Genomic DNA, 11,764 nt, shown 5'->3' with positions numbered 1-11,764 from the left:
AAACTGAATATAAAGCCCATAGAATGCCAAATTGAAGGATATTTGATACAGATGTTAAGTTATCGCACCGCTTAGATACAAACAATATTATAACATCTTGTATTTATGAAACATGGTGAAATATAATATATGCAATTCAGTGTGGTACATTTTTTTATGGCGAATTGTATCTGGAGGCGATAATATATAGCATATTATAAGACAAAAATATTCTTGAACATTTGCCTTGACCATTTATGCCGTTTATATAACCAAATCTAAGCAAAGCCTAAAATGGAATAATCGCATTATAAACGCTTCATAAACATGTGCAGATATTTGAATTGTAATGCAAATGACACAAAACCGAAGCTCACAGTGAGGAAAATCAAAATCAAGTCGGGAAACAAAAGCAAACTTGGCAGGCAACAGGCATAAAAGTCGTGATACTAACAAATTTCATTAATGTACAACAGCGGCAACAAGTTGCAGGCAGGCAAAGTCGCTCGATGATCCTCATCCTCATCCCGATGCTCATGCCCATCCACATCCTCAACTCAACTCACAGCCTCATCTGCAGGCGATTCCATTCATAAAACGAAGCGCACTCAGGCCAAAAAAAAAGACAGACAACAAACACTAAGCGCATTGCATGATTTTGCATAATTTTATGCAAATTTACGCTGCGAGACGATCGGTGGTGGTGCGCAGGCGCAGATTCGAGGCAGTTTTGAGCGGGCGTTGGGGCGTGGCAATCGCCATGTCTACGACGACATGATATATGCCACATGATGTGGCCCACGATGCGGCGAACAGTAGCAATTGCTTTTGTTGTACAAGGACACGATTATGGACAGTGCGCAGTGTGCAGGATATGCTGGCAGTTGGGCTTTTTAAGAATCTTCCGAAGCTACGACTTCACACAATTTATGCAAAGTGCAAAACGTGGCAGCCAAAAGTAGATTTCTGCATTATTTCTCTTGCCCCTTGCGTTTTGTTTTCTTTTCTCTTCTTTATAAATAATTTTTGGCCAAAATCGAGAAAAAAAATCACTGACTGTTTCAAGGCAAGACAAAACATAGAGATGACAATGAAATTCAATTTATGGCACAGAAATATATTGTTTAAAGCTTAACCAGTAAAGGAAGTGTACTTTTTGGAGGGGCAGAAGATTTAAAGTTCTCGGTAAAAGAAACCAGCAAGCCTCACACACAAAAATTTAAACAATAAGTACAGTGGTACCGATGGGCAAATAATTTATATATATTATAAAGTTTAGTTTAGTTTAAAAAGCGAAATCAACATTAAAGTTTCAGAGAGCCTTTTATTGGTTAAGTTAAAACTACTATTGACATTAAATCACGCTAATAAAAATCTAGAGATAAAAATGGCAAATGGGATAGTGTTTCACCTAAATTTATTTATTATTGAATGCTATCGTATTATCATATTATTACTATTACTGTTTCTCTACCAAATTTAAAAGCATTAATCTTATCTTACTTAACACGTAATTAGTTAGAAGTAAAATGTAAGGTTTAACCTTATATAGCAAAAATATAAGTAAAAATATTGTCCCTGGATTTATTTTGTATTTTCTCAAGCTTTATATAGTAATCACACTATTTAAAAGATTCTACTGAGGGATGTGTAAATAATTTAATATAAAATAATAAATTGTCACAGCAAAATTGGAAGAAGTCTTCCTAGTTATATGGCTATGGTCATAAGATCCTCTATTATTTATCTTCATTACCAAAAAATTGTTGACATTTAGTTATTTTATTTTTAGATAAAACTTAAAATAGGATGATTTCTTTAATGATTTTTGCCATCGATCCCCATTGTTCGCCATGGAGGATCCCTCGTTGTCTGTTCCTGCGAATTGTGCTCGCAGTAGGTGGCTCCGGTGGCTCAGTGTCTCAGTGGCTCACTGGCTGCAGTGGTGCTAGTGGTGGTGCAGTGGTTCAGTGGCTCGGTGGTTGTGTGGAGGCCGCCCGTCAGCCAACGTCAAGTTGGAGCGATGGACGGACGAGGACGAGCTGCCTTCTGCCTCTAATCAGATTCAGATGTCGTCGAAAAATGCGCGACGCGCTGGCCATTTTAGCCAGCATCGCGTAACACGGTAGTTGGGCCAACAACTTAGGGCTCCTTCACTGCCCTCTGTTTTTTTTTTTTTTTTTTTTTTTTGTAAGTTTCAGATTCTGATTCCAGTGGCATTCAGCACCGGCAGCTGAAGCTGAAGAAGAATGACGAAGTCATAGCCGAGATGCGTCAATTTTAGATTCAACAAAAATGATTGCAATGCATGTTTGGGGCCGGATTCCCGTCCAGGATGGATTGAGGATTGCGGATTGAGGAGACGAGTAACCAGTTTGCTTGTGCTGGCACAGACCGACCGTCTGTCAGGGGCAACTTGTGAAATGCCAATTTATTCGTTAGCAAATATTGCATCTGATAGAACGGGCCAGACCAGGGTCTCGCCGAGACTGAACCCCAACCCGAACACGAACCCGAACCCAGAGCTTCTGATTTCGATTTCGAGTGGCAGTGCAACATATGCAGACATGACTGCCAGGATCCCGGGACTCGCGGTTCTTCTGGCTACTGAATCATGTGTAAAAATCTTAAGTGCAAACAATTGTACGCGTTTATCGTGTCTCTGGGGCGACGACCACCATTGAAGCTTCATCGCGGAGCCTCGGAAAACACAGAGTCGAACAGAAAGGGCAGTGGAAGCGTCTCCACAAACGAAAAGAGCCAGGAGCCGGGGCCCAGGAAGAGATTCCGTTTAATTAAGCTCGCTGATTTCTGATTCCTTCTTCCTTTTTGATTTTTTTTGTTTTCAGTTTGGTTTTAGTTAAAATTGGTTTAAGCATTTTTTGGAAAGCCCTTAAGGTGGTACATCGATCCGATCGATCGGCAGACTTTTGCCAAAAATATCCATCAAATTGATCAATGCTCATAAAATCAAATGTGGATGCCACGGAGTATTATAAGACTTTGACTCGCTTTTACTGGAAATTGCCCGCAAGAGGGCCTGGCTGGTCGAAATTAGTTTTGCCCTTGCCTTTTTCGTTTGCCTGATGCGTCCGTTATGACGACGCACGTTGACCCAATAATTATGCCCCCCTCCTCATTCCACACCTAACCATCCGTCCATGTCGATCCAGTCCTCCTCCATCCGTCCATCACCATCCTCTCGAGAAATTGAGAGTGAAACGCAGGCGCAGACATTCTATCCGATACATTTAGTTAGTTATTTTCGGAGAGCCCGCGGCGAGTTAAACATTTTTGCTTATCAGTTAGACATAGCCTAAAGTTTTCCATGTCACGGATACTCTACAAATGGGCATAGTAACTGAGCATTTTTATAAAAGGTTTGTTATGTAAATGAAAAGTTACGGATTTAACCAGCTAAAATTCAAAGTTTAAGTACATTTCCATATTATTAATGGCTAAAAAGCATGATTTTTAAAATAATTTTAATTCATTAACTGTTTAAAAATCACTTCATAATAGTTTAACTCAATAAGTTGTTTTCTAAGACTTATTTAAATGGCTTGGTAAAAATTTCAAATATAAAATACAAATATTTTTAATGTTAGCTTTTATTTACATAACGTTGCTAGAAACAGTGCAAAAACAAAATGCTTAAGATAAATTAAAAACGATTGAAAATGCAATTAAAAATTTATAATGTAGCTTGGAACAATACCATCCTATCCTTTTCATTTTTTTAATCTTTTGTAACAAAGCTGTAATTCTTTTTATAAATTTAATAATACAGTTTCCTAGTTCTTAAATTGTTGTGATATTGCATATTTTTATGATTTATTTTCAATTTTATTTCTAACAAAAGTTTACTCAACATTTTTTTTCTGTACCCGTAAACATATTTATTTTTTTAGGGTATCGAAATTTTCACTTTTGAAAATGAGCCAGCATTTATTTCTCTTTCAACTAATGTTCCAATTGATTGGCTAAAACATAATTTTGTGATTGCTGGCTATAACATATAGCACGCGACACACACGCATAGTGTGTGTTATAAGGCCGCCAGAAATTGGCTGAGATTTGGGAGAAGTTCGGGCCGCGGGCGAATGTCACACCACGCGATAAGCAGGGGGTTTCATTTCGTCTAGACATCTTCTACAGGCTGGGATTAGAGCTTTGAATTTGGAATTTGGGATTTCGGATTTTTGGATTTTTGGATTTTTCATTTTTGATGCCTGATTTCGGTTTCAGCTTGACCGGGCTAATCAATTTTAAATGTGTTTTTGCGTGTCAATCGCTTGTTTGCGTGCGCGACTTTTATTGATATGCTTTTTTGGTCTTTTGAATTTGATTGTTGCCAAGGCATTTCGGCTAATAATTATTGCCTGACTTGCCTTGAAGTCACTCCTCCCCGATAGTTTCTCAGTTTCTCAATTCTCAGTTTCTCGATTGTTTTTCTGAGTGAAATTCAGATTCATTTGATTTATTGCACAAATTATGGAGACAGCGACTGGCTGTTGGCCATTATGCAAGCCAACAACCTGAAGCGGTGGCAAGCGACAACGACAACGACAACGGACAACGACAACTATAGCTATTATAACCACGATGAGAGGAGTCAGCCAGCCAGCCAGCTAGCCAGCTTTACACTTGTCTCTTTGGCGCAGTTTTACAAATTTGGCACGCCTGGCCATAAAAATTGGTTCGAATAAAAAAGTGTGAAACTGCAAATGGCGTCGCCTTGGTTAGACGAGTTCTTGACTCGATTTGGCATACCAACGATTAGCATAGTTGCTGCCAGATAAATATATTTTCTCTATATATACACACATCGTATCTGGCGATAGATATATCAACTGAAAATTGGGGTGGCCATGCTCAAGGGGGCGTGGCACTGCTGCACGCGCTGCAACGGAAGTCCAGCTCATTTGGCCAGCGAAAGGAATCGAAAAATGCGGCGCGAGCGGAAGGGATTTCTTTTTTAAACGCATCCTGGACACACGTTCGAGGACAACTTCATTGATATATGTTCTGTTTTTCCTCTTTTTTTTAGACCCATCCACATTTCCTGTGTGCGGCCTTTTGTTTGCCAGCAAACAGCCACCGAAAAAGTGTAATAAATATTCTCAAATTTTGGTTTCCTCGAATGGGGGAGGGGTTCGTTTTATGAACTTGTCTAACCATTTCGAGCTGGCCCAGCTACCAGCCATAAACATACGATATATAAGAAGTATTTTCAATAATTAAAAACGAGTTGCTTTTTTAACGATTCGAAACCCTCTAACAAATAATAAATAAGACCAATGAAACCAATGAACCAATAAAACCGCACAAGGAAAGCCAAGAGTTGTAAAACATTATGAACCAGGTCTGATTCGTTGAGAGCCCCACGCAGCGCCACCCAAGAAACAAAGAAAAAAGTCCGTAAAAATCCATTGATTGGTTAATTTCTTTCATAGTTTCCTCGGTTTTTATGGGCCCACAAAATCTCTTTTGTGGAATATGCTCCTTCAATGGCGAGGCAAATATGTTGACAATAAACAATAGATTGCGAGTGAAGTGGATGACTGTTGAAAGTTTGATGAAGTGAGATCGTATCGCCCGATATCCCAGTAATATTGCTCATAAGGCGAGAGGGGTGTGCCATTAAATACCAATTTGTAGGCAATCGTTAAGTCGTAAGAGGATAAATCAGAGAGAGGGGGTTGAATCACTGCCGAATCGCATGAAATTGTTCTATGAATATGTGATTTGATGATGATTTGTTTAGAAACTTCCGTCGGTCGAAGCAATGGCTGTAAAATTATGAGGAAAGGAGAAAGAACCGAAACACTTAAAATTTATTTTTAGTGGTTTTTAATTTTAATACATTGGGTTTTTATAGGTGAAATAATAATAGAAAAATGTAAGGTTAATAAATATGTTATTCATAACATTTTTGTTTTGGTATCTAAGAGCTACTTTTATATGTTACATTGGTAAGTAAAATTATCTGGCTTGAAATGACTAAAAAAGAGTCCCTTTACACAAATGGGTTCTGTGAAGCTTTCAATAAATCAAACATTTTATTTAAGTCTGTAAGATTTTAGCACTGATTAATTTTTGTAAGTCGACAAATTTTACTTTGTATATTTTTTAATATATATATTTTCTGTTAAAAAGCGGTAGGCTGAAAATACATAAAATTAATCACCTATGATCTACAGTGAAAATCCAACACCTTTTATAACCCTTAACTGTAAAAGACCTCATCATCACACGTTTTCTAACCAAGAATTATTTTTAACCCGCTACCGCTACGTGACTCGATTTCCGGGTCCCGGTCACGCGCATCCTTAACACTTGTTCCCGATAAAGTCCCAACAGGAAGAACGTTTTCCACACTTTTCGGATCGCTTCCACGGAAAACGGAAGTCATCTACCAATTGTCTTGTAGTGTGGCCACAACAGATAGTCCTTGGCTAATAAAGATCTTCACTTTTTAACACCACACGTAGTCCTTGGAGATTTTCTGGCTAATTGAGTTATGAGCCAAAACAAGGCAGCACCCAAGAGATCGATTACAATCGAAGCCCAAAACAATAATATTTACAATTTTTCCAGGAAAACTCGGAGAGTTTTGCACGTGTGTAACAGGTAAATTCCGGGGAAATCTGTCTGGCCAGCAGAGTGAAAGTGTGCCCAGCACAAAAGATCTTTATCCCGGCAATCTTCGTTATCCTTGAAACGTTATCCTTGAAACGGGTTAAGACTGCTACAGGTGGCGCCTAACGGTGCTGCTGGTCATAATATCTTTTATTTATTTATGTGGGTGTGTGAAATGTTCGAGGTAAAGGTCAACCGTCCATAAAGAAAAATGAATGCTGCAACCACAAATAATTACACAATTGAATGAATTGCAATAATTACATCCATTACGCAAAACCTTTTTAAATGTGGCTGATTTTTAAAAAGATTTACAATATCCATAAACTTTTATTCAAAATTATTAAATTTAAAAACAATATTAAGTTTATATAATTTATTAGATAGTAAAAGTTTTTAATTTACAACATTAATGTTTGTTCATGTTTAGGGCCGGGAAAAATTCCAAGACCGATAGAATTTATATTTCGACAGGATTATAAAACTACTATACCGATTAATTCTTAAATGTTACAATAAATAAATTCATAAGTCAAATTATACTATTATGTATAAATAATTATAGCACATCATAATAAATACGTTCAATATATGAACGATAAATAAGAAATAACCTTGATTTAATATATCCACTTATCAGGGAAAGTTTATTTATTTTTCTAACGATGATTTATTACATTGCAAAACAATTAAATAGGACTTTTATAAATATTTAATCCAGACTCCAGTTATCTGCATATTAACTTGCTCAATGGGAATCACACCCGCAGCCTGGCAGCGCAACTTCTCAGTATGTAATTGAAAAATTGCGGCTTTTCCCAACTGCATTTCATTTTCAAACTGCCAGACAAAAAAATCTCAGCTGCAGCAAATGATTTTTGTTTTTTTATTTTTGCTGGAAGAAACTATTTCGAGTTCGAGTGGGCGACTCAATTATGAGGAATGGTTTTTGGTCTCGGGCTCCTAAGCCCGAGCACTGCCGCAAGCATTCGCATCAATTATGCATACGCCAACGCACACAAAGGACTCAGTCAGCTCCTGAAATCCTTGCTGCCGCCTGGAACTCAGCAGCTTACCGCATGGCAAATTCGACGAATTTCCTGCGGTTTTCAGGCATTTCACTGGCCCGGGCGAAAACCTAAAATGGGAGGGCGAATCCTCGACCGCAACAGCATTGGTCAAATTCAATTTATTGTAAATGTGCAAAAGGATTTGTTGCGGCCCGGGGCCGAGAATGCGAACCCAAAATGCAGCTGTACTCGGGGCGAAAAAGGGGAACAGTTGTCTTCTCGTTAACATGGCACATCCGCATGTCAAAAATGTCGCACAAAAATCAATCGGCCGGCTACTCGACTCTGGGGTCCACTGGGGGTCCAAAAGGGAGGGTCAAACGTACCAGGAACCCAACAGTGGCCCTCGGCACTCGGCAAAAAAAAAATACAAATAAATAAAAACAAAAACAGAAACAGATACAAAAACCCAAAGGCAAACCCAAGCCAAAAGCCCGAGTCAACTGAAAAGCAAATTAGCAATTCCGATGCGACCATTTATATTGTTCATTCTCATTGTTGTTGACGATCAGACGATCGCGTTTTTATTTTTATTTCATTTTCTATTTCCCCCCAGTGTGTGTGTGTGTGTGTGTGTGTGTGTGTGTGTACGTTTGTAAAGTAACAAAAAGCTCGCAACACAACGCTCGATTTTTAAAATATTCCACCGTGTAGTTTGGAAGCGATCGACAAACGGATTTTGCTGTTATCAAGTCCCGACCCAATGCAAATTCGACGCACAAAAGTCAACCGAATGGTGAAATGGAAGGGGAAGGGGGAGGGGAAACAATGTCTAATGTCTGACTAACCACTAACCAACTAAAGCGGCATTTTCACTTACCTCGCACATTTGTCAGGCGAACGAAGAAGTTAAAGAGCCATTTATGCTCCGAATGTCGGCAATCAATAATACTCGGAAATATTTCAGTCATGCAAACTTGTACCCCCAAAGAGCCACAAATATGTTTGCGTGTTTTGCATTTCTTATATATGGGGCTTGTCATTAGGAGAAAAATGGTTATATTTATTTTAATTTGGGTGACTCTGTTTATCGGCTTAAGTAGAACGTAGCTTCTTTATAAATTTAGGTCCGTTTTGTTGCGAAATTACCTCATCACATTTATTGAACTCCTGCAAATACGGCTAGCAATTAATCAGTATGGATTGACATATACGAAAAAGTTGAAATAAATAGGGATGATGAAAACCATTTAGAAATAACAAATATTTAAAATCAATGGCTTTGGCTTGAAAAAAAAATTAAAATCGTTTGCTAAAATTAGTAATCCACATTTGTTTTATTCAGATATTCCATTATTTAAAATCCAGTTTTATCACCAATAATTTTTAAGCCTTGTTAATATGATATAAATTTAAAATAACTCAATAATATATTGAATATGTTAAAAATAAATTTGTTTGTAAAAGGTGTTAATTTGAATCTAGAATATTCAAAAATTTTTAAGTGTTACTTAATATTTGTTTTAATCTAATTGTTGATATTTGTAAAAACTGTAAGTTCAACGAACATTTAGTTTATTTGGTTTGAATACGTTAGCATGTATTTACACTATGCTAGCCATAATTATTTTATTTTTCTGTTGGCGCCACTGCCGCACATAAGGAACTCATAAAAAAGTGCCCACAACAATTGTCTACCGAACGTTTTTTACGATCCCCTACCGTTAGGTACTCGAAGATCACTTTCCCTTTGGCAAACGGGGATAATAAATTAATCAAATCTCGAACTGGACGTACTTTTTCCTGGGAAACTGCAGCTCACACCTACACAGGAGTTCGGGAGGTACGGGTATCCATAAATGATTTGTTTGACAACCAGCCAACACACTCAGTGGGACACTTTTTCCGGGGCACTTCGCAGAATCCGGGCACTTATACTCTTGCCTCGTATCTGTGCAAATGATCGGGAAATTGCTGGACAAGATTCTCAGTCGCCAGTTGTCGCCTGTGTGGCCTTTAACCAATCCCAATGTCATGGCCACTTATGCAATGTTGACTCAATGACCCATTGCCCCTGTGATCTTATTAGGCAGCCCGTGATTTTCAAGGGCTTCGGACACCATTATCACCCCCGCATAAAGCGAATCGTCATCGTTGACCAGCCACGTCATTGTGTTCGGGCCCGAAGTCCACAGTCCCCCGAAATGTTTGTTAATGAATAAGCCAAACAATACAAAGGATGCAATGTAATTCGGACAAAAAGGGGGGTAATATGTACAAATGACAACCATGCAATAGTCCAAGATATGGATATGCCATGGAAACCTAATTAAATGACACGTTCCAGGGAATTCGATTCAGGCGGGGCCACGTCAAAATAGTTTAACATCATGATTTAACTTCTGCGGTGATTAATTGAGGAAGAAATCGATAGCCAGATTGCCTAATTTCGAGGAATTAAAGTAATTTGTTTGGGATAATTCCCTATTTAGATGAGTTGCTAGATAAACTTGGTAAATGCGGAAGCAACACAATTTTATATGTATCCACAAAATATCACTTACCACAGTTGAAATATTCTTCATTCTAGTTAATATCTCCTGTAAAAACCTAACCAATAATAACGATTTCTAATTAAACAAATTATAAATTGAACTTAAATTTTGTTATTATGTCAAAAAATTTTCTTAATTGTCTTTTATTTTATATATTTTTTTTTTGTTATGTAGTTTATTTTATTTATATGTCCAGCGTGTTTAAAAACTATTGAAAATTAATGGTACATGTTAATAATAAATGTAATTTAGTCTACACCAAAAAAAAATACACTTATTATTCCCATAACGAATAATAGAATTAGAATGTATAAGTATATTTAATTTATCATTTTTTTTGCTCAATAGTTTAGCATTTAAAAATTTATTCTTGAATTTCGCGGCATAAACTGCTTGTTTTTAATTTGCACTGCCCAAACTGCTTACGAAAAATAAAGCAACTTCATCGGCCGCAGAACATCGACAAGAGATAAACTGCTTGCAACAAATACAAGGCAAGGTTGCCACATCACTTAAAAAACATCGCAAAGAGTTGCCTGATTGTTAACAACACATTTCAGTTACAGTTTAAACGTAAAAGTTGTGTTTTCAAATGACAAGTTAAAAAAAAGAAAAAGAAATAAGAAAAATTAATCATTTCTAATTTCTAATCGGAAATACAGGTCATATAAATATTCATTTACATATTTATTTTATGGTAATTCTTATTTAAATTTTAATATTTCTTCCATTTTATATTTTTTGTAAAATAAATGTAGTTTAATGAAAAACAACAGTTTTCAGTGTTAGTTCTAAAATTAAGAAAATAGGAATTATGCACTTCTAGCTTAAAGCTAAAAAAGCTCCTTCAAGTATTTTGTGCCTACTTGAGTTTGAATAGAAGAAATAAAAATAGATTCCTCATACTAAGGGACAGTCAGTAGTGAATATATATAGACAAGTTGAGTGACCAGCAATGGAGCAGGCGGAAATTCGTATGAGAAAGCACAGGGCATACAACTTATGTGTATATTAAATATAAACTTTGTTTCGATATATTTGCTTTGAAAACCATCTACAAAATTTATCGAGTATTCATACAGAGTGTTTCGGCAAACAGAACCCATGCCAAAAACCCATCCCAACACAGCAACAGTTTAACAATGCCGACATCAAATTTCCATGGCAACTGCGGAAATTCCGCCGTTGTTGTTTATTTGGGATACAAATTCTAGCCAACGTCAGCTTAGTACAACAAAAACAGAAATATAATTTGAATAAAAAGTTTAATAACTTCAATAAATAACGTGCAGATAACAAAGAAACCTGTGAAAATGTGACAGTTTATAGAATCACTTTTTTACACGTAGTTTCGGCAATCGGTTGACTTTTACCCCTGTAAATATAATATTTTTTTAAAAACCTACAAACGTAACAAAGGAAAAGTGAACAATGCCGACAATCCCGAAGCGGGAATACAAGCCCAATGGCGGGGGAAAAGGCATGGGCATGGATTTCCTCAGTTCTGGAATCAAAGGAACCGAGGTCACCGAGATGCAGCTCAAGTGGCACGAGAATCCTTGTCCCGCGCCGCCCTGC

This window comes from Drosophila gunungcola (genome assembly GCF_025200985.1).
Source record: "Drosophila gunungcola strain Sukarami chromosome 3L unlocalized genomic scaffold, Dgunungcola_SK_2 000003F, whole genome shotgun sequence".
Taxonomy (NCBI): domain Eukaryota; kingdom Metazoa; phylum Arthropoda; class Insecta; order Diptera; family Drosophilidae; genus Drosophila; species Drosophila gunungcola.
The sequence above is the reverse complement of the archived record's forward strand: the minus strand, read 5'-3'. Positions refer to the sequence as shown.